This window comes from Rattus norvegicus, chromosome 1 (assembly GCF_036323735.1).
Source record: "Rattus norvegicus strain BN/NHsdMcwi chromosome 1, GRCr8, whole genome shotgun sequence".
NCBI lineage: Eukaryota > Metazoa > Chordata > Mammalia > Rodentia > Muridae > Rattus > Rattus norvegicus.
In genome coordinates this window covers 128,590,190-128,617,783 of record NC_086019.1, presented here as the reverse complement: position 1 = coordinate 128,617,783, position 27,594 = coordinate 128,590,190, and the positions used below count along the sequence as shown (strand labels likewise).

General features: G+C 44.1%; 2 long non-coding RNA genes across 2 annotated transcripts; both read right to left on the bottom strand.

Annotated features, from left to right (window-relative positions):
- Nucleotides 1–875: 875 nt before the first annotated feature.
- On the bottom strand, nt 876–8,761 carry LOC120099841 (uncharacterized). Its single transcript, XR_005499180.2, has 3 exons — nt 1,859–8,761; nt 1,492–1,646; nt 876–1,008 (listed from the first exon to the last, which is right to left on the bottom strand). It is a non-coding gene; the product is annotated as an uncharacterized LOC120099841 (long non-coding RNA).
- Nucleotides 8,762–20,498: 11,737 nt separating this feature from the next.
- Nucleotides 20,499–25,299, bottom strand: LOC102546680 (uncharacterized). The gene is made up of 3 exons (XR_010063025.1): nt 23,074–25,299; nt 22,151–22,333; nt 20,499–22,046 (listed from the first exon to the last, which is right to left on the bottom strand). It is a non-coding gene; the product is annotated as an uncharacterized LOC102546680 (long non-coding RNA).
- Between the last annotated feature and the right edge of the window lie 2,295 nt (nt 25,300–27,594).

Below are 27,594 nucleotides of genomic sequence, written 5' to 3'. Positions count from 1 at the left end.
AGTGAGGTCACATGCTGAGAGGGATGTGGAGAGTCTGCACTTTTTTGCTTTACTTCACAGGGAATACAAGACAGCTGCAAATCATTAAAAAAAAAAAAAAAAAAAAGTCACAAAGTACCACAAGGTGGCAACATTTCTCCCAGAAGTTTCAATCATGACTCCAGTTAGGGAAATTGCTGGTGCTAAGAACATAGCCGGGATTCTGGCTTCCTCTTCCTGGCTCTGAAGCTCAGGGGCTTTTCCCATATCGTCCCAGCCCAGCCCCTCTTTATACTTTCAGTATGTCTTTATTAAGTGCAGTTTTTATTATTACTCAGATAAGGTAAAGCCAACAGATTGGCAGACAACAGTATTGGGAATCCCTCCAGAGAAAGTACATCCCAGTCAGAGGCAAGCAGGCAAGATGAAGATACAGCCAGAACCTTTATTGTGGTTTCTATGGCAACACTGGAGGCAAGGTGTTACGTTTAGGATAGACAGGCTTGACTAATTTTAGGACTTCTAAGATAAGTATAGGGGCTGCTCCTCATGTCTGGTACCTGATCCTAAGGTTGGTTGATAAGGGAAGGTGAACAATGACCCCCAAATATAAGAGCCTGGTGAAGGGGTGATTCGAGTTGGGTTCTGGATTGCTGGGTTTGCTCATAAAACAACAAACTCTTGAAAGTCCTTTTACTATCTCCAGGGGTTGATTAATCTAGGAAAGGCAGTCTCTCCGGAATCACAAGGCAAAATAGCTTAGCATGAGAACCCAAGGTCGCCCGTGAGGTTGAAACCTCGCCGAGCAAAGTCTTTACTTGTGAACCCTCAGATCACTCGAGTGAGTTTGGATTTACTACCAAGCAAATCTTCCGCACGCATGCTACAGAGAAAGATCTAATTTCTTCTATGACCCAAACCGGAAAGAATATTATGGTGGCAGCAGACTCTGTTCCCCAATTCCTTGTCACAGAAAAAGCCTGCAACACCAGAGCTTCAGATCACTCCTCATGACAGGTTCAAGGTCACCTGGGGGGCGAGAATGGAGGAAGAGAACTGTTACTGTGACTTACTTGTCTACATGCCTGCAGGGAATCCAGACAAGAGTCCCCACCTGAAAGGAGCAGCCATCCAGGGTGCTGACCTGAGGTGACCCCCGGGAAAGAGAGTTTCCAGGTGGATACAAACGTGAAGGCAAGCTGAGCACAACTGTATTATAGCCGCACAATCTCGAGTGACACATTGTTTGTGGCAGCGGCCTCTCCAGAGCCAGCAATAATCCCTTCTAATCTGGTTTCATTAAATGGACACTAGGCTTGGATCAGGGGAGTGGGGTCCTATATGGAGCTGTGCTACTTAGTCAAAGAATCGCTTTGAAGCCTTTAGAGTTCTTTAAAAACAACAACAAAAAAGAAAAAACAATGGACTATGATTTTTAAAAGAATATCATGCAGGATTCAGTTTCCAAAAGGGAGAGAGGCAGTTAAACCACAACCGGCCTTGACTCCTCACCTGTAACTCCTTACAGCTGTACTGCAAGGGGGCTGCAGGCTCCAGAACGGGCAGTGGGACACGCACCTACCACATACAGATAGCAATGCCGTTCTTGATGCAGCTGCCAATATTATGATTCAAGTTCAGCTATGAGCATGGCCGATTCCTCACGTCTAAAAGAATCATTTGGAGAGCGAAGGGTTAGGAAAATGATTATTTGGGGGTGAAAGGAAGAATGTAAATGGAATGGGCTTCAGCTAGGCTGCCTCCCTCTATCTTTGGAAGTGGCCTGCTGCAAGGGGTTAGGAGTTAGAAACTGTAGTGCAATCCTCTTGGGCCAAGACTGACGTGGGGTTAATCCTATGCCTCCGTTCATCCTGCAGACCTATAATAACTCCAAGCTCCCAGATGTCTAGTTGTGTAGATCCGGCCAGCAAGGCATCAGAGCAGCAGCCACCGGGAGGGAGCCCTGTCTCCAGCTCCGTAAGGCATAGCATGTTGGAGCGAGGAGCTCACTCTTGGTTTTATTCCTCTGAAACAAGGACACAGTGGGAGAAGGAGAAGAGGAGTCAGTGGCTTGCAGAAATACTGACGAGGTACAAGGAGCGGATGCTGAAGGACTTCCACCTGGCCCGGGTGCTTCCCTACTTGGTGTATGATGGTGTGTTCTCCCTAAAAGAGTACAGGGAGATCCTCTCTCGGGATCGCTATCCAGAAAGAGTGGAGCACTTTTTCCTGACACTCTTCTCCAAAGGTCCGGGTGCTTTCTGTGCCTTCTGTGGTCATCTGGAGGAGCTCAGCCCTTACCTGCTCATCTCCCTTTTCCTTTATTACCAAGGTAAGGACACCATTTGCTCTAGAGATAGGAGCTGAAACATCTAGAGATAGCAATAATGACCCAGAGGTCTGCAATAGCTCAGGTCACTCTATGGAATAGCAAGTTTCAACACAGCACACAGCATTGGTTTGTAGCTTCCTAAAAATGTTCAGGCTTCTAAAAATAATAATAATAACCCCCATAGTGTGGAAATAAATGCTATGATACAAAAGGAAATTGTTCGTAGCCCCTGACACAGCCTGAGGGGTTTCTAGATATTAAGCATTTCTTGTTTTGATTTTGCTTTTCGAGTGCAAGCCACAAAGTCGCTAAGGGGCTAAGAAAGCTGGGCTGAAAGTTTGTTCAACAAAGACACAAACATTACCGTGCCTTTTCAAAAACATCAGTTAGCATGTGACTCGGAAGTTCTACTCCCAGGCATCTACCGGGAAGACATGAACATGTGACCACACAGATACCCACAAAACGATATCCACAGGAGCACTGTCCGTGGCAGTCCCAGAGCAGAAGGATCCCAAATGTTCATCAAGTGACTGAGTGAACAAATTGTGTCATGCAATTGAATGTTTTTCTGCCATTAAAGGGACTGGAGGCTTTGTGCATGCTACAACACAGATGGACTTCAGAAATAATACGGAAAGGGAAGAAGCTACTCACGTAAAATGCAATCAATCACATTCATATAACGTGCAGAGCAGGGCTGGAGGTGGAGCTCTGTGATAGAGCACTTGCCTCGTGTGTATTAGGCCTTAGCCCAATCCCTAGGACTGAAAAAAAAATCCCAAGTAGGAAAATCCACAGAGACAAAGAACAAACTCCTGGTCACCAGAGCTGGAAGTAGGAGGTGTAGAAGAAGGGAGTGAGTGTCTGCATCGATGGGTGAGGAAGTGCTCTGAAGTTAGTCCTGATGGCTGCACACCCCGGTGGGTGCAATGTAAACACAGGGAAATGCCAGGTGTGGGGATTATGAGCATATGAAACTGCCTTTTAAAAGTCATCATGAAAACACTTGCTGTTTCTTCCCCTAGTCTTCCAAAGAGAGCTCTGGAGTTGACAGTGTCTGCCTTCTACAGAGAGAGGATCCCATCCTACTGAGAATAAAGATGAGGAGGGAGACGGCCTGAAAGAGGGAAACCAGACAAAGCCTGGTTTAGGAAAGTGGCGTTGACATATATCCTGGGGCAGCTGTGAGGTCAGTGAGGACAGAGAGGGGACGGGACACAAGTGGCCTGTGTGGTCTGCACGGGCGTGCAAGGAGAAGTTTGAATATTCTGAAGTCGTATCAGGTTTCTGGGTTCCACTTGCTTAAGGACACTTCTCCAAGACCCGTCATAAGGGCCCAGCTTGCTGGTGGTGACTTTGAAGTGTCTCTGTCCTATTTCTGTCCTTAGCTTGCAGGTTGTCATTGTGGATTTCAGGTTATGTGGCAGGTTGTCCATCCTTCAGCCTTTCAATAAAATAGTCAATATATAGTCAGTAGACAAATCGATAAGAATATTTACAAGTGTCTTACTTCATTAGGATAATACAATATAAATTTCTATGTCATAGACATGCATGGATCTTATCCATTGTTCAGGCTAACGTCGTGGTGCCTACCATGTACCCATGTGCTATGATCACTGGAACCAATTTACAGTGTCAAATACTTTACTGTTATTGAGTATTTGGTGCACTTTTGAAGAGAGATAAATATTTTCACAGTGTAATTTAAAATACTGGTAAGTAATGACATGAGCTACATATGTATTGCTGTCACAATTTAATGTTTTAGGTAAGGGACAAACACAGAGTGAGTTTAGCTGATTTGCTTACTTCATCATTTTCATCCAAAGAAATAACCATGCCTGAGGAGGACGAGAGCCAGAAAAATAGTTCAGTCGAGATGTTTACTGTATCTTTAATATTTTATTCTTTAAAACAATTGTAAAGCACGTGTCAAAATGTTGATATCTCTTAAGTCTAGAGTTGGGACTTGGACCCCCTCAGACCGATCACATTCTTCTCTGTATTTTTTTCTGCACATTTTAAAATGTTACTAAGGAAAAGTAAACATAAATAAGAGGGTTTTTTTTTTCAGTTTTAGAGGTGGCAAGATGGCTCAGTAAGTAAAAGTGCTTGCCGGGCAAGCCTATAGACCTGAGTTCAATTCTCATTGGCCAAGGGAAGAAGAGAGCCAACTCCACAAAATTGTCCTCTGGCCTCCACAGACCATGACATCATGCCCCCTTATCATATACGCACAATGACAAATAAACAAACAAATAACACTTATTTGAAAAGGAAATGAGGGCTGGAGAGAGGCTCAGCAGTTAAGAGCACTGACTGCTTTTCCAGAGGTTCTGAGTTCAAATACCAACAAAAATTGCCCAGCTGATAGACTCTTGTAGAAATACAGATATATCATAACTAACACCATAAAACAACCAAGGAAATATGAATACCATCTGTAGTTCAATATTGCACCAATATCAATTTCCTAATTTTAATCAATGCAAGATTATAAAAAAGTTATTAAGAAAAGCTGAGGAAGGCCAACATGGAAATTCTCTGTGCTGTTTTTGAAATTTCTATGGGGCTCTAAAATGACTTAAAGATTAAAAAGCTGCAAAGATAATATAATGTCAATGACATCATTAAAACAGAACTGAAGGCCATTTTTGTTTTTAGTTTGTGAAGCAGGGTTTTGTTACGTAGCCCAAACTAACCTCAAACTCATGACCCTCCTGCCTCAGCCTCCCAGTACTAAGAGGACAGGTTTGTATCAGTGTGCCCAGCATTGGAGAGCTGGTTTTCAATATTAGTTTTGAAAACTAAAACTAGAAAAAAGGGAAGAAAGAAAGAAAGAAAGAAAGAAAGAAAGAAAGAAAGAAAGGAAGGAAGGAAGAAAGGAAGAAAGGAAGGAAGAAAGGAAGGAAAAAGACGTTCACATCCTCTTATCATTTGAATGTGAGGATTTGAGTTTTAGCCTGATTGATTGTGTAAGAGACATTACCGAGTGATAATTCTGGGTTCTTAAACTGCTTCTCTGCGAAACTCAAATCCCTCAGTGTTGGGTGATCCATCTCCCTCTTCGAGACTCTCGGCTCACCCTTGGTGGTCCAAAATGGAGCTGCTTTAGGGTGAGCTGTGGTGACGTCCACCTTCTTTCTCTCACAGTGTGTGGTTAGCATCAGTTTACATCAGTGCCAAAGAGACCTTGTAGTTCTTACAATGCAAAGGGGGCTAGCCTTGACTGTTCACACTCATATTGTGCATACTGTTAAAAACATTCTGGGGAGTCTGAGTGAGCAGCTCTCAGGCAGTGCTCTCTGAGGGAGGCAAAAGAGTCTGTCAAGTCCAAAAGAGGAGTCTGGAAGGGCAACAGTTAGGGTGTGAGCATAGAAGGACACATCCAAGAGAGCAGACCCAATCGTTTTTCCTATAGCTTGTCTCCAGGATAAGCCTCCCCTGCCATGGGTTTTAGTAGAGATCACAAGTCCTAAGTCTGCAATGGACAAGCCTGGAGCCAGGCTAAGCGTAGTAGTCACTTCTCTGTTGCTGTGATAAAACACCGTGACCTGGGCAACCTATAGAAGAGACGGTTTATTTGACTTATAGTTCTGGAAAGGCAGGGAGGCATAGCAGCACACTGCAGGCATACAGCTGGATGCTGAGAGCGCATGTCTTGTAAGCTCATGTGAGCATGAGGCAGAGAAAGCAGACAGCAAGTAGGGTGAGGAGCTACACTCTCAAAACCCAGCCCTAATGACCTGTCTCTAAGTACTTGGGAGGCACAGGCAGTGAATCTCTGTAAGTTCAAGGCCGGGCTGTTCTACATAGACTTCTATACTGTGTTGTGAACTTTGCCTTAAAAAAGAAAAAGAAAAAGAAAAAGGAAGGAAGGAAGGAAGGAAAAAGGAAAAGAGAAGGAAAGGGAAAGGAAGGGAAGGGAAGGGAAGGGAAGGGAAGGGAAGGGAAGGGAAGGGAAGGGAAGGGAAGGGAAGGGAAGATGAATACCACAAGTACATTTCCTGAGTCAGGAGAACCTCCCTGTGGCATGGGCACTGCCTCTCAGGCCAGGCCAAGATGGGAAAGGCATGAATATCACTAGTCAGGAGCAGAAGAGGCCATGCTTGGAAGGGATTCTGATGTTTTCTTCCTCCCTTGTTCCCATTTTTAAATATTATTTTTTAAAAGGCATTTTATAAACATACCTTTTATTGTGTACAGAGGCCAGAGGACAATTTACAGCTACAGAGTCAGAGCTCTTCTCCCCATCTCCCTCCTCACCTCCCCAGGGCCCAGGGATCAAACTGAGGCTTGAGGGCATGAGCCCTTTCCCACTGACCATCTCACTAGCTCCCAAATTGATATCCCCCCTCAAAACCTCTTTATCTGGGGGAGAGGAGAGAATGCCAGTATGGTTTTTGTTTGTTTGTTTGTTTTTGTTTTTTTTAATGAGACAAAGACAAAGACAGAGACAGACAGGCAAACAGAAAGACTGATGGACTGACTGACTAGTCCTAGTCAAGATAGTCTTTATTTCCAACAGTTAATGACTACTTTAGCCAGGGCCTTGTATACCCCAGGCTGGCCTCCAATTTGCTCCATTATTGAAGATGGTCTTGAACTCAAAATCCTTCTGTCTCCACCCCTCAAGTGCTGTGATTACAGCACGCACTCTGACACCTGGACGATTTTTAAATGAACTAACATTATGTGTCTTCAGAAAAATGCGAACCCAGTCCTATCCGTCCATTTATGTACAATCTGAGATGGCCAAATCTACAGGAATATGTTGTTACAGCTTTAGAGAAGGAAAGAGTGTTCTGAGGTGGGTGGGCTCACACCGGTGTCAGAAAAGTGACAATCATCTGTTATAATGCAGAGCAAACCCAAAGGATCCTACAAGACGTGCTTGTGGCAGAAGAGGCAGAGAGGAGGAACAGAGCACAATGGGACTCTAGCACTGTCTCTGACCCAGAAGACCAAGAACAAAGGGCTCGATTGTTTAACAAGTATGTTTACCTTCTCTCTGTGTTTTCCGCCTTTAAAAAGTCATGCCTTTCCACTTCTCATCTTCCCTCCCCCTCTCCTCTCAGGATCCTCATCCCACTGTGCCCTTCAGCTGGTTACAAAGAGTTCTGCTGAGGCTCCTGTTTTGTAGCCAAGGCCAGTGTATGCCTTCTTGGTTGTTAAGTAGTGTACCAGAAGAATGCTTCTTGAAGGCCACTCTCTGATTTCAGGCTCATTCACGGCATCCCAAATAACCACATGTGTCAAAAGCCTAATTCTAAAACGCAAATTGGACTTATAAATTCAACTGCAGTCCTTTAAAAAGCATGCTGATGCTTCTTTTCAAAGAAAAATCTAGACGCTCTTCATTTAGAAAATCCAGAATTGGTCAACATATTGGACTTCATCTGTCTTTTTGGTTCGTGAGTTGCCTGTGTTATAAAAAGACTAAAACCTGACCTGTGGTTAGTGTGCTGATATTTAAAAAACAAACAAACAAACAAACAAAAAACAGTTAGACTTCATGTCCGTTCTTGCAGGCGCAAGTTTCCTGAAGGGAAGGATTTTTGTGGTGTGAGAATTCAAAACAGCCATCAAAATGGCCGACCGTGTTCCTTGATCTTCCAAAAATATAGGAGATGCTAGTGCTGTATGGGCCGTCAGTTTTGTTTTGTTTTGTTTTTTTAAACTTGCTTGCATCGTCTAAGTATCTAAGACGTGATCAGTGAATAGTCTAGAAAAATGCTCAAGCCATTGTCGGCCGTGCTTAAATTGTCAGGCTTTCTGTACATGTGCCCCGTTGCTTCCTCTGCCACAGTCAGTTCCTGTTTTCTGCCCTGAGAGGAGACCCTGTAGCTTACAGCAGAAGCTCACAGTGTTCCCTGCACCTGGCCTTGGGCCCCCTGCAGTGTCAGAAGACTTGCTCAAGCCTGAAATGGCTTGCTGGCCCAGGGGCGGCCCCTCCATGCAGAGGAAGACATCTTGCAGGTTCTGTCCAAGAGACGAGGTCTGGCACCACACTCCCATCTCTTCCTTTTCAAGGCCCTAGACTCTGGTACCTCTAGCATGTGTAACAGTGGGGACTTCTGGTTCTTTTCTACCATCTTGCTTTCAGTAAATAGAAAGCGTCAATTGTCTGATTTTTAAGCAACTGGCTTACAGGATTTGGGGGGCTGGCAAGTCCCTAAAGTACTGCTCCCAGAGAATTTAGGCAGGAGCTGGCATTGCCACCTGGTGTTGGATTCTCAGGTATCTGGAGACAGCAGTTTGCACAGGGCAGCTTTGAAGAACCTCGGTCTCTATACTTACGTTCTCGGATTAGAGGAGGCCTGTCCACCGAACAGAGAGCACTATGCATCAGCCCAAGTCTATGGATTAAATATTAACCACATCTAAAAGTTCACTCATAGCCACCTCTAGATTGCTGTCTGAGCACTGTAACAGCCAATATGACCTAAAATAATCATTGCATACATTGTATAGCCTTGGACAACCTGCTTTAACGGTGTGTGTGTGTGTGTGTGTGTGTGTGTGTGTGTGTGTGTGTGTGTGTGTGTGTGTCACAAGAAGCAGAACTTTGTAGATTCTGGCTTCCTGTCTTAAGTACAAGGATTATGTTCCTTACTTCTTCACAAAGGTTAACCATCCCTGAGATCTTTCTTCTTCTTTGGGCTCCTACCTCAGGATAAAGTAAGAGCAAGGTGATATAGTGTCAACTTGGCAGGGCCACAGTGTCCACAGAGTTCATCAAACATGATTTTGGGTGTTTCTGCCCACTGCACTCTGGCTGGGATGAACACTTACACTGTTGGATTTTGAATAAACCATAAGATATGAAATGTGAGTGGATCTTCTAAGAAAAGCTGAAGGCTAGAAGAACAGAATAAAGATGGGCTTTCCTTTAAAAACAAGAATTTCTGCTGTCAAACTGAGTTGATCTTCTCCCTCCCTCCTCCCCGCCTCCCATTCCTCACTTGTAACTGTTTCTAAATCAAAGTGGGAATAAAAACCGTATTCCACCGTATCTATTTTGGACCCATGAACACGGAAGCCTGGGCTCCAAAGCAGCCCTTTGAAGTCAGCTTCCTTTCTGATTCCTGGGAATGGGCCATATCTTTATTTAATTCCTAAATTCCACATTTGCCATGGCTTTTCCCTCAGCATCTGCATTAACCTAGCTGCCTGTGGGCTGTGAAGTGCTCTAGAGGGATCTGGAAGTATTCACCTGGGCTCCCTCTCTCTGAAGTCCCAGAGCTAGTTCTCTTTCTGAATTCAGTGGTCCTAAACTTCTACTTTCACATGTTTAGGTTACCACACTAACAATGAGAGTAAGTTATCAAACTTCTAGATCATCATCATCCCTTAAAAGTACTTCATGAGAAGAAAAAACTCCGTGAGAAGAAAAAATCAGATAAGTCATACACACACACACACACACACACACCACCACCACCACCACCACCACCACCACCACCACCACCACCACCACCACCACCACCACCACCTACCTGTTTAGATTATGAAAAGGCAGAGCATACATACCTAATTTTATAAAAGAGTTATGAGTCACTTTCCCAAATGGGTTCTCACCATATAAACATCAAACTAAAATGTAATTCCTTTGACTTGTTAGGGGACATTTCGACCACTCACACATTGCTGCCATTGTACAAGCAAACCTCCATGCCCTCTGTGTGAAGCACACACTCTCCTTGGTTTCCTGAGCTCACCATTGGAAGACAGAGGAGCCGAAGCTCACCACCACTGTAACACACATGGTAAAAGGCGGGCCAGGAGGAGTCCTTCAAAGCTGACCTCATCCCTGCTCAGCTAACTGAGATTTGATTTCGGAAAAATTGCTCCGGCTTTGTGATCTTCCTCCTCTCGCTGAAGGGCTGAAAGAATGGAGTTAACTGGGACACAGCAGGTGCTTGCTCTCCTTCTTTCCCTCCTCATTCAGACACCAAAACAATGGCAGCCTTACTTGCTTGTAGAGGCCTACACGAGAGAAAAACAGAGTAGAGGTCAGGGCACGCCACAACCCACTTGAAGTGTCTGTGGGGATAACCTCAATTTTTAGAACCAGAGAATAAATGGAAGTGACTGTCCATGCCCACATATATCTGTATGAATTCACCTAGGCATCCTATATCCAGGACCTAGAATCTACCAGTGAGATGCCAGTGACAGGCCACATCTTGTCAAAGCTGCAACATTCAAGACCAAGCCTAGCCCTGCAAATGCTTAATGCGTCAGAGAAAAAGGCATTGATATAAATGCTGGACACACTTTATACACAAAGTTGTAAGTCAAAACTTACATTCTTTCAGTGACTCGATAATTCAAGGAGAGCCTAGACCAGCAGTACTCAACCTGTGGGCTTTGACCCTTTTGGGGATATGTGGAATGACCATTTTATAAGGGTCACCTAAGGACATTGAAAAACACAGATGTTTCATTAAAATTCGTAAAAATAACAAAACTACAGTTATGAAGTGGCAATGGAAGTAATTTTATGGAGTCGCCACAGCGTGAGGAACTGAATTAAAGAGTTGCAGAATTAGGAAGGTCGGGAACCACTGGTCAAGATACTTCTATAAGATTTCTTATCATCGATACAAGACTGCACAACCCACAAGGACTTCCCAACACATTATTCTCATATCCCTTGTGTAAGCTTATACAGATGCCCAAGGTTTAGGATCAGGCTCCAGGACATAGTGATTTCCTATAGGATTCCTTTTTCTTTCCAGAGCCCCATGGTCTCCAAAAATCTTGTGCATCTCAACATGGGACATCTAAGACCTACACAGATGAGTGAGGCCAGGCCAGCTCTTAGCCTAAGGATGGAAAGCTAGACCTGTTTCCTACTCCTGCCTCTCAGAAATTCCACTGTTGGTAGAAAACAGCCAAACCACAGCCACCTGGTCCAGCACACTGAAGCATAATCACCATGGCAACAGCATATGTTCAACATATGCCTGCGATCCAGGCTCCTTGGCCAATTGGGAGACTCAGGAGGGGGCCCTTTCCCCTCTTAAATGTCTTTCTTTACCCTAGACACTCACCTGGCATCCATTCTAGTGTGGGAGAATATTGTGCACTACCCAGTATCTTTTCTGCATCCCATGTACCACCCCATTTTTTTGTTTAAAGAATGAGCCCAACTAGGTCAAATACTTTTGTGATTCCCTTTAAAACACTTTAATTGCTTTTGTTGTTTCTGTTTTTAAGTTGAACCAATGAACACTGATTAGTGGTGGCACATACTTTTAATCCCAGCACTCAGGAGGCAGAGGCAGACAGATTCTGAGTTCGAGGCCAGCCTCATCTATACAGTGAGATCTAAGACAGCCAGGGTTAAGAAGAGAAACCCTGACTCCAAGTAATCAGTTAATCAAACAAACAAAAAAGTTTTGACCAATGAGATGCCTGCATTCAATCTCTGGAAACCCATATTAGAAGAGAAAATAGATATTTTAAATAGCATAAGGCTCTTCTCTCTGTTCTCACTATATGAGGCTTCTCAGAATACACACGACTCCTTTCTGTCTTGCTTCTCTCTCTCTTCCCCCAGCTGTTTCCCTTAACCCTACTTCCCCGTACAAAGGGGGAAAGGATCTGCCCTGTAATTCTAGAGTCCAAGGGGCCTGGGATGCTGCCCTGGTTGCCAGGCAGAGGGCAGACATGGAAGGCCATGCCCCTAAGCCTGAGCCAGCCCGGCGTCCGACTCTATACAGCCTCCATCTTGCTTTGTTTCCTTCCTGGGCTTAGTCTCTCACAGATGTGTATTCTGTGTGTGCTCGGTGTTCTTGCTCAGGGGAATTATGCCTCTCTGAGGGCAGCAGGTTTCATTCACAGGCACACCTACAGTGTCTACAGCTAAAGATATGCTAAACATTTGTTAAAAGAACTAAACAAGATCTCAGACAGAGGTTTAATAAAATATATCAAAATATCAGTTCCTCACTGATAGAGTCTGGCAGTGAACCAAATCCAACATACAGCCTGTTTTTTTCAACATTTATTGGATCATAATCTATTTGTTTACGTAGTTTCTGTGGTGGCTTTCAGGCTAGCCACCAAGTTTGAATAGTTAAGAAAGAGATTACACACCCAAAGCCTCTGACCCCACAGAAGAAGAAATGATCGGCTGCTGATATAGACCTCATCTTTGGTTTAAAAGTACTAACGGATAAAACAGAGAATGCTTTAAAAATCGCTACATAAGTGTTTGAAATTTTTCAGTAAAAAGGGACAAAAAATGTTTCGAAGACTTTAGAAGATATTAAAAATTATTCTTTTTTTTAAAAAAAACATAGCATTGTTAAGCCACTAACATGCTTATCAAAAAAAAAAAAAGAGTCAAGTTGTGCTGAAACATGTTCTGGGTTTGATTTATGTGTGCTCAGGAACTGAACCCAGTACATGTTAACTATGTGCTTTAGGGCAGCTGTACCTTCAGTCCCCAGTGAGCCTTTTGGAAACGTTCATCTGTAGACCTCACTGTTCCCATGCAAGTAAGTCTCCTTCTGACTTAAAGTGATCAGACTTGCATATAGACAGTGTATAACACAATGTTTTTAAATGTATATTCTATGGAATTGTTAAATCAAGATAATTGGCATATATCTGCCTTACCCCAGATACTTATTCGAATAAATTTGAGCAGCAGGATTTTGCTAGACTTTGGGAAATGTTCCATTACCCACTTGCCTGACAATTTGCACACTGGATAGTCAGAACCCTGAAAGTTCAGAGCCCCTGTGCACTGCTATGAACCTGTGTCCTGTTTTAGGGCAGGATCTCTAAGTGCCTTTAAGTTTCTTCAACACAGGGAATATGAAATCGGTCTTCATGCTCTAGATAGTTGACAAAGACTCGATTCTTCTGTTTTTCACATTTGTTTTCATGTGCTTAGCTGCAGTTGGAAAGTTTCTTCTTTCTTCATAGCTATTGGTTTTGGTTTGTTTGTTTGTTTTTGTTTTGTTTCTGCCCTAATTGGATGACAAATGATTTGCCAGTTTTCTTGTACATTTATAGCCATCTCTTTCTTCAGGTTAGGGAAGTTTTCTTCTATGATTTTGTCAAAGATGTTTTCTGGCCCTTTGAACTAGGAATCTTCACTCTCTTCTATTACTAATATTATTATTAGGTTTTTGGTCTTTTCATAATGTCCCAGATTTCCTGGATTTTCTGAGTTAGGAACTTTTTACATTTGACATTTTCTTTGACCGATATATCAGTTTCTTCTATGGTATCTTCTACACTGGTGATTCTCTCTTCTATCTCTTGTGTTGTGTTGGTGATATTTGTGTCTATAGTTACTATTCTCTTTCCTAGGTTTTCCATCTCCAGGGTGGCCTCCATTTGTGTTTTCTTCATTGCTTCTATTTCATTTTTAGGTCTCGGATTTTTTTGACCCAATTGATAAGATATAATTGCCCACCTAAACATACAAAGCCCTGTACACATCCATCCCTTAAGAACATTGATAACAACTTGTAAAGGTACAGTGTGAGATCTTAACGGCAGCTGCCATATTGTCCCCGGCTACTCTCTCCCTCCTTGGGTCTCAGATTTTTGTTCATTTCCTTCACCTGCTTGATTGTATTTTCCTGTACTAGTTTAAAGGATCTATTTGTTTCCTCTTAAAGGGCTTCTACTTGTCTGGTTGTGTTTTCCTGTATTTCTTAATGGGAGTTCTTTATATAATCTTTAAAGGCCTCTATCATCTTCGTGAGATGGGGTTTAAGGTCACAGTCTTGCTCTTTCGGTGTTTTAGGATACCCAGGGCTTGCTGTAGAAGGAGAGCTGGGTTCTGGTGATGCCATATTGCATTGTCTTCTGTTGCTTATGTTCTTGCACTGGTCTTTCACCATCTGGTTGCCTCTGGTGTTGGCTAACCTGGGTGTCCCTGGCTGGAGTCATGTGGAGCTGTGTGTCCCAGGTTTGAGCAGGCCTCCTGGGAGTCAGGCAGACATGTGAGATGGGAGTCCATGAGGTGATGTGAGACTACAGGTGGAGGTATGGACCAGAGAGAAGACGAAGCTCCGACAGGGCAGAGCAGAGCCCATGACTACTGGGCTTGCTAGGGTACCAGCAGGAATGGGGATTGAATCAGAGGGAGCTCTCACCTGTGTGTCTCAGGTTAGGGCAGACCTCCTTGTAGGCAGGTGGAATTGTGGGATGGGGTAGAGTGGACTACTCTGTGTACGTGCGAACCAGAAGGGTGGACCCACTTCTTTTTTTATTTTAAAAATTGTGTTTGTGTTTCCATAGCTGACTGGTTTTCTGCATGCCAGTGGATCAGATGACTTTAACTGTCCTTTTAGATGAGCATTATATGACTTGACTTAAACTTTGTGGGACTCAAAACGTAAAAGGTGGTTATTATTCCTTCTATCCCCTCCTTTATTTAGGTCTCTTCCTGTGAACAGCTATAGTTAATTTTTTTAAGTCATTACAAACATAGTTTTTGTATATATACTTTTTTCTTTAAAAAAAATAGCACCAGAAATATGGAAGACATACATAAAATGTTTCCTAAACTCAAACGGCAAACACGAGTACAACCTGCTAGAATCTACCTGCCAAGGTAGTCCCACCAGGACAATCCACAGCCCTAGGTGCTTACACTCAGAAATCAGAAGGATCTCAAGCGAATCTCCTAGTGGTACACCTCAGAGCTCCAGAAAAGCAAGAAGTCAAATCCAAATGAATCAGAAAGCTGGGCAAAGAAAGGGAAAATAAACATGGGGCGGAGGAGGCGGTGGGAGAGGTAAGTCCACCATAATGAAGCATGATAATGCCGTAAAGACACCTGATGCTGTGTGAGCTAATCATAAATACTAATTATAAAAAGAACTGTGCTCATGTTCAGCAGCATACAGTAAAGATGAATGGAATGTCCATTCTGTTTTTAGTTTCGCAGTTACAGAAAATTGCACTGGCTGTAGCAACGTTATTTGAACTATCGCCTGTTGTCTGAAGTCTGGCTTCTCTCGTCTTTGCTGCCGTAATGAGACTCACAAATATATCTATAATATGGATAAATTTCTAAAGGGGGAATTGCCTTAAGAGGATCCGTGCATGCGTAACTTTTATGGGTATTAGCTAATTGGGCCCTGTAAAGCATTGTACTTTATATCCCTCCAGTAATACGACTCCACTTTATTTCCCTGTATCCTAGCAACACAGAGCGCTGTCACACTTGAGAATCTTTGCTCCTCTGCAGGGTAGAAATGACAGCCTTTTGTGGTTCCAGTGTGAACGTACTCATTTAGAGTGAGACAGAACATGATTTCATCTCCAAGGATTCATAGAGTTTACGATTCTCTCTGTTCCTATGTTTTGCGCACTTTCTGTTAGATGTTGGTCTTTTTTTTTTCAGTTTATGTTTTAAAAGGTGTCTGTGTGTGTGTGTGTGTGTGTGTGTGTGTGTGTGTGTGTGTGTGGTGTGTGTGTGTATATGTATGGTGTGTGTGTGTGTGTGTGTGTGTGTGTGTGTGTGTGCATGTCCAGGTAACCTTGGACATCAAAAGACAGTGTCAATTCTCTGAATCCTCTGGAGGGGAGTTCTAGGTGATTATGAGCCACCTGACTCCAGTCCTCCATTAAAACAGCAATCAAATTTTAACACGGTGTCTTGGGGAAGAAAAACATTCAAGCCATATCACTATCCACCACGCTATTGAAGGTGTGTTGATTTTGTTTTGTTTTTTTTTTAAAGACAGGACATTATCCTATATAGATTTCTGCTGCTGCGATGAATATCATGACCAAAAACAACTTGGAGAGGAAAAGGTTTATTTTGTTTACTTTTCTAGGTAACAGTCCATCACAGACACAAGTCAGGGAAGGAAATCAAGCAGGGCAGGAACTGAAGAGAGACCATGGAGGAGGAGTGCTGCTTATTAGATTGTTTCTAAAGCCCAGGGGAGGCTTTGCCCACAGTGAGCTGAGCCCTCCAATATGCATCACTAATGAAGAAGACCCATAGGCAGGTCACAGGCCAGTCTGATGGGATCACTCCTTAGCTGAGTCACCTCTTCCGTGGTTTGGGTCAAGCTGACAAAGACTAACCATGACAGGTGAGTCAACAGTTAAGGACACACAGTTCTATTTTAAAAGAAGGACTAGAGAGATGGCTCGGTGGTTAAGAGAACTGGCTGCTCTTCCAGAGGTCCTTAGTTTAATTCCCAGCATCCGTGGTGGCTCACAACCATCTGTAATGAGATCTGATGCCCTCTTATTGTGTGTCCGAAGACAGCAACAGTGTGCTCATACAATTTATTTTTTTTTAAAAAGAATGCACAGTGCTCTTGCAGAGACCTGAGGTCAGTTCCCAGCACCCATGTGAGGCTGTTCACAACTGCCTGCAACTCCAGTAAATCTAGCACCCTTTAGCTTCCTTTACACACACACACATACACACACACACATACATACACACACACACACACACACACACATACACATGCACACACCCACTTGCATGTTATCAAAAGGAAATGTGATGTAATTAGACCCCGAACACTTTACCCTCACAAGTGGAAATAGCTTGGGGTTGTTCTGAAAGCAGGTGTTTGGCCTCTTATTCCTCCATCATTCCGTGGTGCAAGGATGAGGTATTTTCACCAGATGAGAAGGCCCCAACCCATGTGCGTTTTTCTCGTGTCTTTCAGGAGTGCTTTGAATTTTTCTTCATATATGTTTGCCCCTTAGAAGCACTTATCCTATTGCAACATGTGTTACAGTTTGAATGGGAGCCGTTCCCCTGAAGGCTCAGTCCCCAGTCCAGGCCCTGCTCCTGCTTAGGCTTTAGGGAAATGAACGAGCCAAGAAGACCTTGCCTTTATCAGTAGATTAATACATCCATAGATTCAAAACCGGAACAGACTTCAGGAGGTAGTAGAACTGTGGCTGTTTGGGCTTGATTAGAGGGAGTAGAGCACTCTCAGGGTGTCTTTGAAGGATGTATCTTGCCTGCCCTTTCTCTCTCTCTCCCTTTGCTTCCTGGCTATCATGTATAAAGCCTCTTCATCTACCTACCCCCACTCCCAGGATGCTCTTGTCTCATTTCAGGCCCAAAGTAACGGGAGGGAGCAAAATGTGAAATGACCCTTCTGAAACCAGGAGCCAAAGTCAACCTGCTTTGAGGTGTTCCCTCTTGAACTATGTCACAGTGATTAAAATTTTACTAACAGTATTTTGGGACAGGAAAAAAAATCCAGACACCTTTATAGATTAGCAGGACTCTCAGTTCTAGTGGATACAAAGGCCGTGAGTGAGCACCTTGCCCTCCTCTGTCCTGCGGCTCTGGTTTCCAGGCTCCTTCCGTCTCAGTATGTTCCCTTTAAATGTGCAGCCCAGAAATCCTGAGACTAGGAAAGAAAGGCTGGAGAGACTGAGGTATCAATGCCCTTGATCTGAAAACAATACACTTTGCTCATCATTTTATTAGCTAAACGAAGGCCATCCCATTGCAAAGGGTCTGGAGGGGTAGCTTCCTTTTGTGCCCAGGAAAAGATGGAGGACCAAACTCAAGGAATAGGAGTCGGGGGCTGGGGATTTAGCTCAGTGGTAGAGCGCTTACCTAGGAAGCGCAAGGCCCTGGGTTCGGTCCCCAGCTCCGGAAAAAAAGAACCAAAAAAAAAAAAAAAAAAAAAAAAAAAAAAAGGAGTCATTCTGAAATCAGTTAAACTGCTAGCAAGGTATGAGGCAGGCTAGAGGAGCATGTGAGCATTTGTATGCACAGCGTCTTCTACCAGCACGTGAATGAAGGGGGTGCACTGCCCAATGAGAGACAAACCAAAGTAGAGGAAAGGAAGACTTCAACCCAAGCCCATGTGGAGAATGGCTCTGATGCTAGTGAGGAGATTCTCAGAGTGGCAGCTGGGACTAAACTGAAAGGACACAGTGCCGATCTGATGCAGCTGTGTGGGCATTTGTAGGAAAAAAAAAACCAAACAAAACATTAACTAAGAAAGAAGCAGCAGAAAGGGCCACAGCCCACCCCAGAGAGCAGAATCAGGGCTGTGTGTCAGGGAAGGCACAGGCTGTCTCCGGGTCTGGGTCTACTCAGAATGTTACTCGAGCGAATAGTTTCCTTTCTGCTTTAGCAGCTGGCTAATATTTTGCCACTGGCCACAAACACATCCCGGGGGACAATGGATAACAACCAGGATACAGAAAATAAAGCTTGCCCTAAAGGAATTCACAGTTCTGTTAGGGAAATTGTATCTGTCATTAGCAGCCGCAGAATTTCTGTTCTGAGACCCTGGTCTCCTCAAAGGCCATGTAATTGTAGCTAATTTCTGTGCAAGTAGTGGGACTTAGAAGTCGGGCTATTTCAGACATGAAAACTATTATCTTGATGTCGCTCGCTGCTCTTTTATAGAAATATTTGAACAGTGGCATTCTTCTTTCTTCCTAAGGAAACCAGAATGTGAAAAAGGATCCTAAAGAAACAAATGAGATGGGCTGGGGAGGTGCCTGTGCAGATAAAGTGCTGGCAGGCAAGTTTGAGGACAGGTGCTCTAGTCCCCAGAACTCACAGAAAAGCTGGGGAAGCCTGAGGTCTCCCCTGTCACCTCAGTGCTTGGGAGGTAGAGATTCTCAGGGCAAGCCAGCTGCCTGAACTGGCAAAATGTGTCACCTTCAGCAAGTGACCTTCTCAGGAAATGAAGTGGAGAGTGAGATCGATACCAACACCAGTCTTTGGTCTCCACGTATAAGTGTGTGCATGTGCCTGTGAGCCCCTACACACTCATGCACACACACGGTGCACACACCCGAGCATTCACATTTACATTTTCTTTTCAGACCCTTTATTCTTATAATGTCATCTAAATTGTAGATTCATATATACCAAAGAGTCAGTGTCACACACACACACACACACACACACACACACACACACACACACACATATACCAACAACACTTGAAGAAAGATAAAGTTATAAATTCACATTGAATCCTATTTTGTGTGGATATGGCCCCCTTTCTGTATATGGTGTGTGTGTGTGTGTGTGTGTGTGTGTGTGTGTGTGTGCGTGTGTAGCATATATGTGTGTGGTGTGTAGTATGTCTGTGTTTGGTGTGTATGTGTGTGGTGTGTAGTGTGTCTGTGTTTAGTGTGTGATGTGTGTGTATGTGATGTGTGTGTGTGTAGCATATATGCGTGTGGTGTGTAGTGTGTCTCTGTGTTTGGTGTGTGTGTATGTAGTGTGTGGTATGTGTCTATGTTGTGTGTGTATGTGTGTGTGGTGTGTAGTGTGTCTGTGTTTGGGGTGTGATGTGTATGTATGTGGGGTGTGTGTATGTGTGTGTGTATGTGTGTGTACGCATGTGTAGCATATATGTGTGTGGTGTGTAGTATGTCTGTGTTTGGTGTGTATGTGTGTGGTGTGTAGTGTGTCTGTGTTTAGTGTGTGATGTGTGTGTATGTGATGTGTGTGTGTGTAGCATATATGCGTGTGGTGTGTAGTGTGTCTCTGTGTTTGGTGTGTGTGTATGTAGTGTGTGGTATGTGTCTATGTTGTGTGTGTATGTGTGTGTGTGGTATGTAGTGTGTCTGTGTTTAGTGTGTGATGTGTGTGTATGTGATGTGTGTGTGTGTAGCATATATGCGTGTGGTGTGTAGTGTGTCTCTGTGTTTGGTGTGTGTGTATGTAGTGTGTGGTATGTGTCTATGTTGTGTGTGTATGTGTGTGTGTGGTGTGTAGTGTGTCTGTGTTTAGTGTGTGATGTGTGTGTATGTGGGGTGTGTGTGTGAGTGTGTGTGTACATGTGTGTGTGTAGGGAAGACATAGATGGTGCCTTCCTCCATCACTCCCCTTTATTTCTGGAGAAAAGCTCCTTCACTGAACCTAGTCCTTGGCAGTCTTAGGCAGGGTAGCCAGCAGCCCCTGGCCCAGGATCCTCCTGTCCCGTCTCTTCTCCAGCATTGGTTAGGGGTGTGAGCTGCAGCCCTAGCTCTTTGGCTGTGGGTCCCAAGGAATCAGTTCTCATGCTTCACAAGCTCACGCATCACGGCAACAGCTTCACTGAGCAAGCCACACCCCCAGCCCTGCGAAGTTGATTTATACCTAAGCAAGTTAGACCTGCAATCCTTAAAATCCCATCCTTATAGTAATTACACACATTGGCAAACCAAGTATCGAGTGCCTTTTTTATCTGAATTTGTCCCAAATCACCTCTAACTCTACCACCTTTACCCTCAGGTTGTCTTGTGAGCAACGACTTGTTCCCTTAAAAACATTCCTGAGCACAGAGGGAAGTTGAGCACTGCCTACCTGACACTGTGAAGGCCTGGGTTTTAGCCCCAGCTCAGGCCCTCCGCATAAAGCTCCCATCCAGCCTCCTTACCCACTAAAGGCCATCACTTCTCAGCAATACACACCATGCCAAAAGTTTATTGGGGGGGCTTACATTTACTGAAAGAAATACACAGTGAACAATTTTTCATAGTAACAGGGGGAAAGAAAGAGAGAAAGAAAGGAAGGAAGAAAGGAAGGAAGGAAGGAAGAAAGAAAGAACACAAGAACACAGTAACCAGACTTTTATGGATGAATCCAGAACTAATTGCTATAGCACTTTACTTGATATTTAAAAATAGTTTATTGAGAGCCTGTTACAGACTATGCTGAGCCCTGGAAGCATTGAAACTTTAATATTATATCTTATGAGTTGCAGGTGTCTCCTGTATGTTCCTTATATCAACTCACTTCATTCCCTAGAGCAATAAAAGATGGCCTTTCTGCTTCTGAGTTTACAGTCAGTGTGTGTGATAAGCTATTGACTGGATGCATGAGTCTCAGGCACAAATGAACCACGGTCCTCACTTAACACAAGGATGGCGGTACATCACCACTAGATGGTACTGTTAAATCCCACATTGTTCAAGCTTGACATTAGCAGCGGATTTTTTTTTTAAAAAAATAAATTCCTCTTAGTACATTCTTGCCCTTCCTATCAGCACAAATCTTCTGACTTGGGTCTGCTAAGTCACCCGTTTCGAAGGAATGATAGCCTTTGATTCATAACGAGAACTCGTGGGTTATGTCTGTTCTCTGGGTTAAATAGAACATGGACTTTGGAAAAGAGCCACAGACTCCCCGTTTTCTTTCACAACTGCCTTAGAGCTAAAGAAAACATCACAAGGATTTGAAATAATAATTTTCGTAGCCCACTAGGAAATTTCAAAGAAAACAGAGATGGCATTGAAGAAACATGAAGTTGGCCATTCTTTCTGATAGACGTAGTTGATGGCATAGGCTTGTTTATTTTCATTGCTAAGTCTTGCCTGGGAAGATTGTTGTCCTTCTCAGTGGGATTCAAGCAACCAGGTTGTGGCCGATACCCCATTTAATCCAAGCACTGCAGTTCCCAGTGGTTCCTCTGACAGCCTTAGTGTGGCTCAGTTCCCCAGGAAAACAATCCATTCATACAGACCAGAGAGCACTGGAAGCTAACTTCACTGTGCACTGCTAAATTGGGTCATTTTTTCATTGGAAAAAAATTCCATACTATTTACATGAGGTCATTTTTATTCTGGTCTGAGATGCGTAGCTGAAGCTCCCAGCTCATTTATGATGAATGCGTCACACACAGAGATGGTTCTCCAAGTTCCACTCTCAATAATTCCCCCAGAACAGAAGCTTCTCCTCTAGGCAGCCGACGTTTGAATTATGTGCATCAGCTCAAAGGCGAAAAGATGGTTTCAGGATCTTCTACCGATAGCAAAACCCATCAGTGTTCAAAACCCAGATAAAACGACACAGCACTTGCAGGTAACTACTGAGCCCCCTTCTATACGTTTTAAATCATCTCTTACCATGCTGTATGCAACGTGAATGGTTTTATACTATTCTTGTTGGAGGAACAATTGATAATAGAAAGTCTATCCACATTCAGGACAGACACAGCCTCTTCCTTTAATGTGTTCAATCCACAGTTGTTTACACGAATGGGTACAGAACCCAGGAATGCAGAGGTCTGGTTATGTAGATAAGGATCTCTTCAACGAGGAACACATTGAATGGTTAAAATGCAAAATTAAACAGCTGAAAAGTATGCTTACATTCACATCTATTCCCACCTCCTTCATGAAAGAGCACATCCTTCAAACATCTAGCTCAGTACCTTAAAAAGAAATCCCTTATATACTTTTACCATAAGTACAAATATATGTATTCCAGTTAAAAGTGCAACCATATATATACATATATATATGTATATATATGTATGTATGTATTTGAGAGAGAACGGCCCTCATAGGCTTATAGGGAGGGGCACTGTAGGAGGTGTGGCCTTGTTGAAGAGGGTGCAGCCTTACTGACTGGATGTGGCTTTGTTGGAGAAAGTCCTGTTGATTAGAAGGTGAACTTTGAGGTCTCCAAAGTGCGCTCTCTCTCTCTCTCTCTCTCTCTCCCTCTCTGCATATGTGTGTGTGTGTGCATGTGTGTGTGTAGTGTGTGTGTGTGTGTGTGTGTGTGTGTGTATTACTGTTTTCAAAGTAAAAATTCCAAATGCCTGTTTTCTGAGTACTCTTACAAAATCTGTGAACACAAAGTGTAAGGATGGTTCCTCAGTCATAGGAAATGTCAGAGGTCAAGAGGACTCAGTCAAAGGCCCAAACAGGACCACTGTGCTTGGGAGCTGAGTTGCCTGCAGGAGACCTGCACCTGACCAAGTCCATCAGCCTGCAGGGTCAGTGGGGCAGGGCTAGTCCTTCCCACTAGCTGAGGAGCTACTCACAGTTGATGGCTCCTCCAGGAGGAAAAGTAGGTTTTCCTTAAGGGTGTGGCCCCTGGTAGTTCAAGCACTCACAGTGGATGGCCATGAATCTAAAGGCAGAATACACTGGATTAGGTGAGATAAGAGAGATGTGGGGGCGGGGGAGAGACAAAAACAAAGTTGGAAAAGGGTAGAAATGAGTCTTGAATGAGTTGGGAGTAGAAATGGGGATAAATGTAGTAAAAAATATTGTATGTCTATATGATAGTCTCAAAATATTAACTAAAAAATGTTTTAATGATGGTTCGTACCCTCAAGGGCAGATAGTACATTAAAGTCAACAAGCTTAAACTTTAAAAATAGCCCAAGGCTCCATAAACCCAGATACCAGAGTGCATGCTGGCAATGCTAGGGGCTCAGATAAAAGGAAGCAGAGGATTTCCCAGCAGTGGCATAACTATAGAACTTACCGGTCATAGTTCCTGTCCTGGCTGTGTACTTCAGTACTTACCAATGCCTGTCTCCTGCCAAGGGACTGTCTCAGTGCCCACCTTAGTTACCGTTCATTGCTGGGAGGAGACACCGTGACCACGGCTGCTCTTGTAAAGGAAAACATTTCATTGAGGCTGACTTAGAGTTTCAGAGTTCATTTTTCAGCTCACTATCATCATGGCAGGAGACGTGGTTGCGGTCAGGCAGACACAGTGCTGGAGAGATAGCTGAGTATCGATCTAAACCATTCAGAGGCAGCAGGAAAAAGAATATATAAGCCACCAGGCCTGCTTTGCGCTTCAGAGACCTCAAAGCCCAGTCCCTAGGGACACACTTTCTCCAACGAGGCCACACCTATGCCAACAAGGCCACACCCACTCCAATAAGACACCCACTCCAACAAGGCCATACCTCCTAATAATGCCCTCTCTACAAACCTACCAGCCCAGTTCCTTTCAAACCACCCTAGTGACTATGAGGTAATCCATGTAGCCATCTCCAGTGAGAGAATGCTGGCTGGGAAGCAAAGATTGAGCCATAATTCAACGCTATCTCATCACCCAGGAAGGGTTAGCTCCCAACACTTGGCCAACTACGACACGCCCCATGAAGAATTTGCTGGCTGATTCTCATTATCACAAGGTCCTTACCTTCCTGGGCCCACTCTCTGAGCAGAGATGCTTCAGCATGAGTGACTTCTCACATGTTTTGAGGAACAGCCAGAAGTAGCGAGCATTCAAATAAACAGTCAAAAAACAACAACAAAATACTCAAACCCCTGGCATTAAAGAAGTCATTTCTGGGTGTCTTCCAGTCTGAGGAGAGGAGCCCTGTTACTCACCTAAGAATGTGTTTCCATGGTAAACTACAAGTGGGCAAGGGGGAGTCAGTACTAAGAAATGGAGAGTTAAAATAATGTCAAAGTGGCTGGTGCATTGGCTGCTTAGTCCACGTTCCTTTTAATACAGGAAGCCCTGTTACCATTCTGATGCCCTTGCTCTTTCTACATCTACATCCACACCCATGTCCCTCTTCCAATCAAGTGTGTTTTTGTTTGTTTGTTTGCAGTTCTATTGGAGGCAAAGTTTCCATATATCAGAGGCCATAAAAGTAACAAAGTTTGGCATGCACCACTAGCAAATACACACATTATGTCACCCACGCCCCTGTGTGACAAAGAACAATCCCCTCACACTGCTGATTGATGTGCCCAGCCCACTGTGAGTGATGCCATCCCTGAGTTGGCAGTCCTAGGCTGAGCAAGCCATGAGGAACAATCCAGTAAGAAGCACCCCTCCATGGCCTCTGCACCAGCTCCCGTCTCCAGGTTCCTGGTCTCAACTTCCACCAAAGATGAACCTTCAATGTAGAAGTGTAAACAAAACAAATCGTTTCCTCCTCAAGTTGCATTTGGCCTTGGTGTTTCAGCAAAGCAATCGTAACCCTACCTAATATGGTTAGCATAGTAACTAATATAGTTAGCAGAGTGAGAGAAATGGATCTTTCTCTGAGGTCGGTGGCCTGAACGCAAAGGTGAACCTGGCTTGAGAGGCTAATGTAGACTACACTACACCATCAAGTGCCAAGCAAAGAGATGTATGGGAGGAGGGATACGCTCTCATATTTGGCCATGAGAATGTTGGAAGGGGTGATGGGGCTCCACTGGAAACGTGTAAGAAGAGAAATAGTTAATTGGGTCAGTCTGAATGGAGTGGCTGGGTAAACACTGCCAGTCCAATTGAGATTTAAAGACAGGCAAAGCCAGCAGTCCTTTGAAAGGGTTAAATTGTGTTATCTGCGGAGATCCTGGGACTTTTGGAGAAGGTGGGAAGTGGAGACGGCTGTAGGCAGCTAGGGAAAGAACCAGCCAAATAGAGAAGGTTACATAGTGTCAAGGATTGGAACCCTGTGGAGTTGGGATGAGATCATGGCTTTGAAAATGTAACCATTTCTGTCCCAGTATAGTCAGAAAAGGCCTTTAGGGGTCAGTCTAGCATAAAGTGTTCAAAGTGATCAGGACATGTGAGCCAGTAGCAAGTAGAGCCTGTGATTTTATAAAATGACATCAGAGTCGAGATATGTGAGAAAGAAGGAGGTTTCACTTCAGGGGAGTAGAGGGCTTGGGAGTCACTGGGTGAACTCTAACTGCCGTCTCATTAATGGCTCTCAGTTCCGGGACCATCCTATAAGCTCCATCTGACATCTTGACAAGATGGGGACATTGCATGGGGAATCATGGAGGTGTAACAGCTTAGTGGCCAGGGACTTGCTAATTAAGGACTGCAGACTCACAAGGGCATCACATCTCAATGAGTAGTAGGATCTTCAGAGAAGGTCAGCGAGGTTTGTAAGAGTAATTACGACAGGTGCAGTGGTTAGGGGTGGGCTGAGGGCTGACGTGTATGTTACATGACTGAATGGCCCCTACCTAGGCATTATGAGAGAAAGGGCTGGAGGAGAAACAACAATGTATCGGGGTGGGGGTGGGTGTTACGCAAAAGTAAATTAGCCTGTAATTTTGACACGATGTCTAGTAGAGAAATTGGGCAGTTTGGCCAGACCAGGGAAGAATAAGGAAAAAACTGTTGTTTGCTTCCTCTCAAACATCCTCGGGAAAGATCAACCAGCCAGACTGTGGTCTGATATCAATCTCAGTGAGAAGAATCAGGGACCGAGAGTTTGTTTGGGATTGGGAGATTTGTCAAGGAAGAGTATGGGACTCTGTGTTGACTAGAAATAGGGCTTTGAGGCATTCCCTATCTGAAGTCACCCAAGGCTCGTTATAAAGGAAGCATGGCACCATAAAGCCATGGAGCCCATCAACCCTCAAGGGATGGATGTTTTCTCATGGACTCTTAATAAGGTCTGAATATAAGCTGAATAAGGTCCTCAGAGATTTCCACTGTGTGAGATTTCTGTTGTGTGTTCCTGAGGACAGAATGCCCTGTCTCTTACAAGGGAGACAGAGAGTTCCACTTTCATGCGTCCTCCCACTTAAATTTGGGCATATGCTAAAGGTAGGTGGGTTAGGACAAGCCATGTGTCCCTGCTTGCCACTGCAGAAATGGGTGAAGGGTGGCCTTTCTGAAGTAGGAGGCTGTTTTGAGCTGTGTGAATGAGGGTTTGGGTGGTCCTAAGATGGGTGGGATGTGATGATGGTTTGATATTTTGTCTGATGTTGAAAGAAGCCTGGTTAGTAGAATAGAGAGCTACAACAGCCTAGCCCCATTGCCTCTTGGGAACCAGGCCATTATATTTATCATGGGCTTCTATTACCTGGAACTGAAACAGGGCAGGGTTCTTAGTGAGTCGTTTATTGCAACAGATAGGCTTGACAGTGGTCCTTCTCCTTCCCTCTATTAGACAAGAAGTCATGAAGTCCCAGTAGCCCCTATGAACAGCATATAGGGTCTGATATGAATAGTTAGGTCCCCATCCAGGGCCTGCATCAGCATCATGGCTGGCCTTTCTGGGTCATGGGCATAGGCTTCCTTGGCCCATCTTTGTAGCAGCGTTCCTATGTAAGATTATCCCTGTATCCCTGTATAGCACATAGTTAAAATAACAAAACTTCCTGCAGGTAAGGTCAAGGTTGTAAGTTCTTTAATCTCCCATTGAGTTGGGAGGGACCAAGAACCCAATTCTGTCTCAGTCTGTGACAGGTCTGACATGGCAAATGGCTCATGTACCCTGATGGTTCAAGTTTCCCCCCTAGACACTTCATGAAGGAGAAAGAGATTTTTGAGGTTTAGTTTTGGCTGTCCTTAATAAGAGCTTTCACTTCCTCCCTTCCCTTTCCCTCTTCCTAACTCCTCTGTATGGTGTGTGTATGTGTGTGTGTGTGTGTGTGTGTGTGTGTGTGTGTGTGTGTGTGTCTAGGTAAGGTAGAGAGATTTAAAAGAAATGATGTCCCTGGGGAGCGTCAGGGACCCTGGCTATAGGGCCATAGGGCCAGAGTGAAAGAAAGCCCTAGCAGGGGTTATCAAGAACATCTGGATTGAATATTGGTGTTCCAAATTTGGCAAGACACATGCAGCTTCTCTCATACAA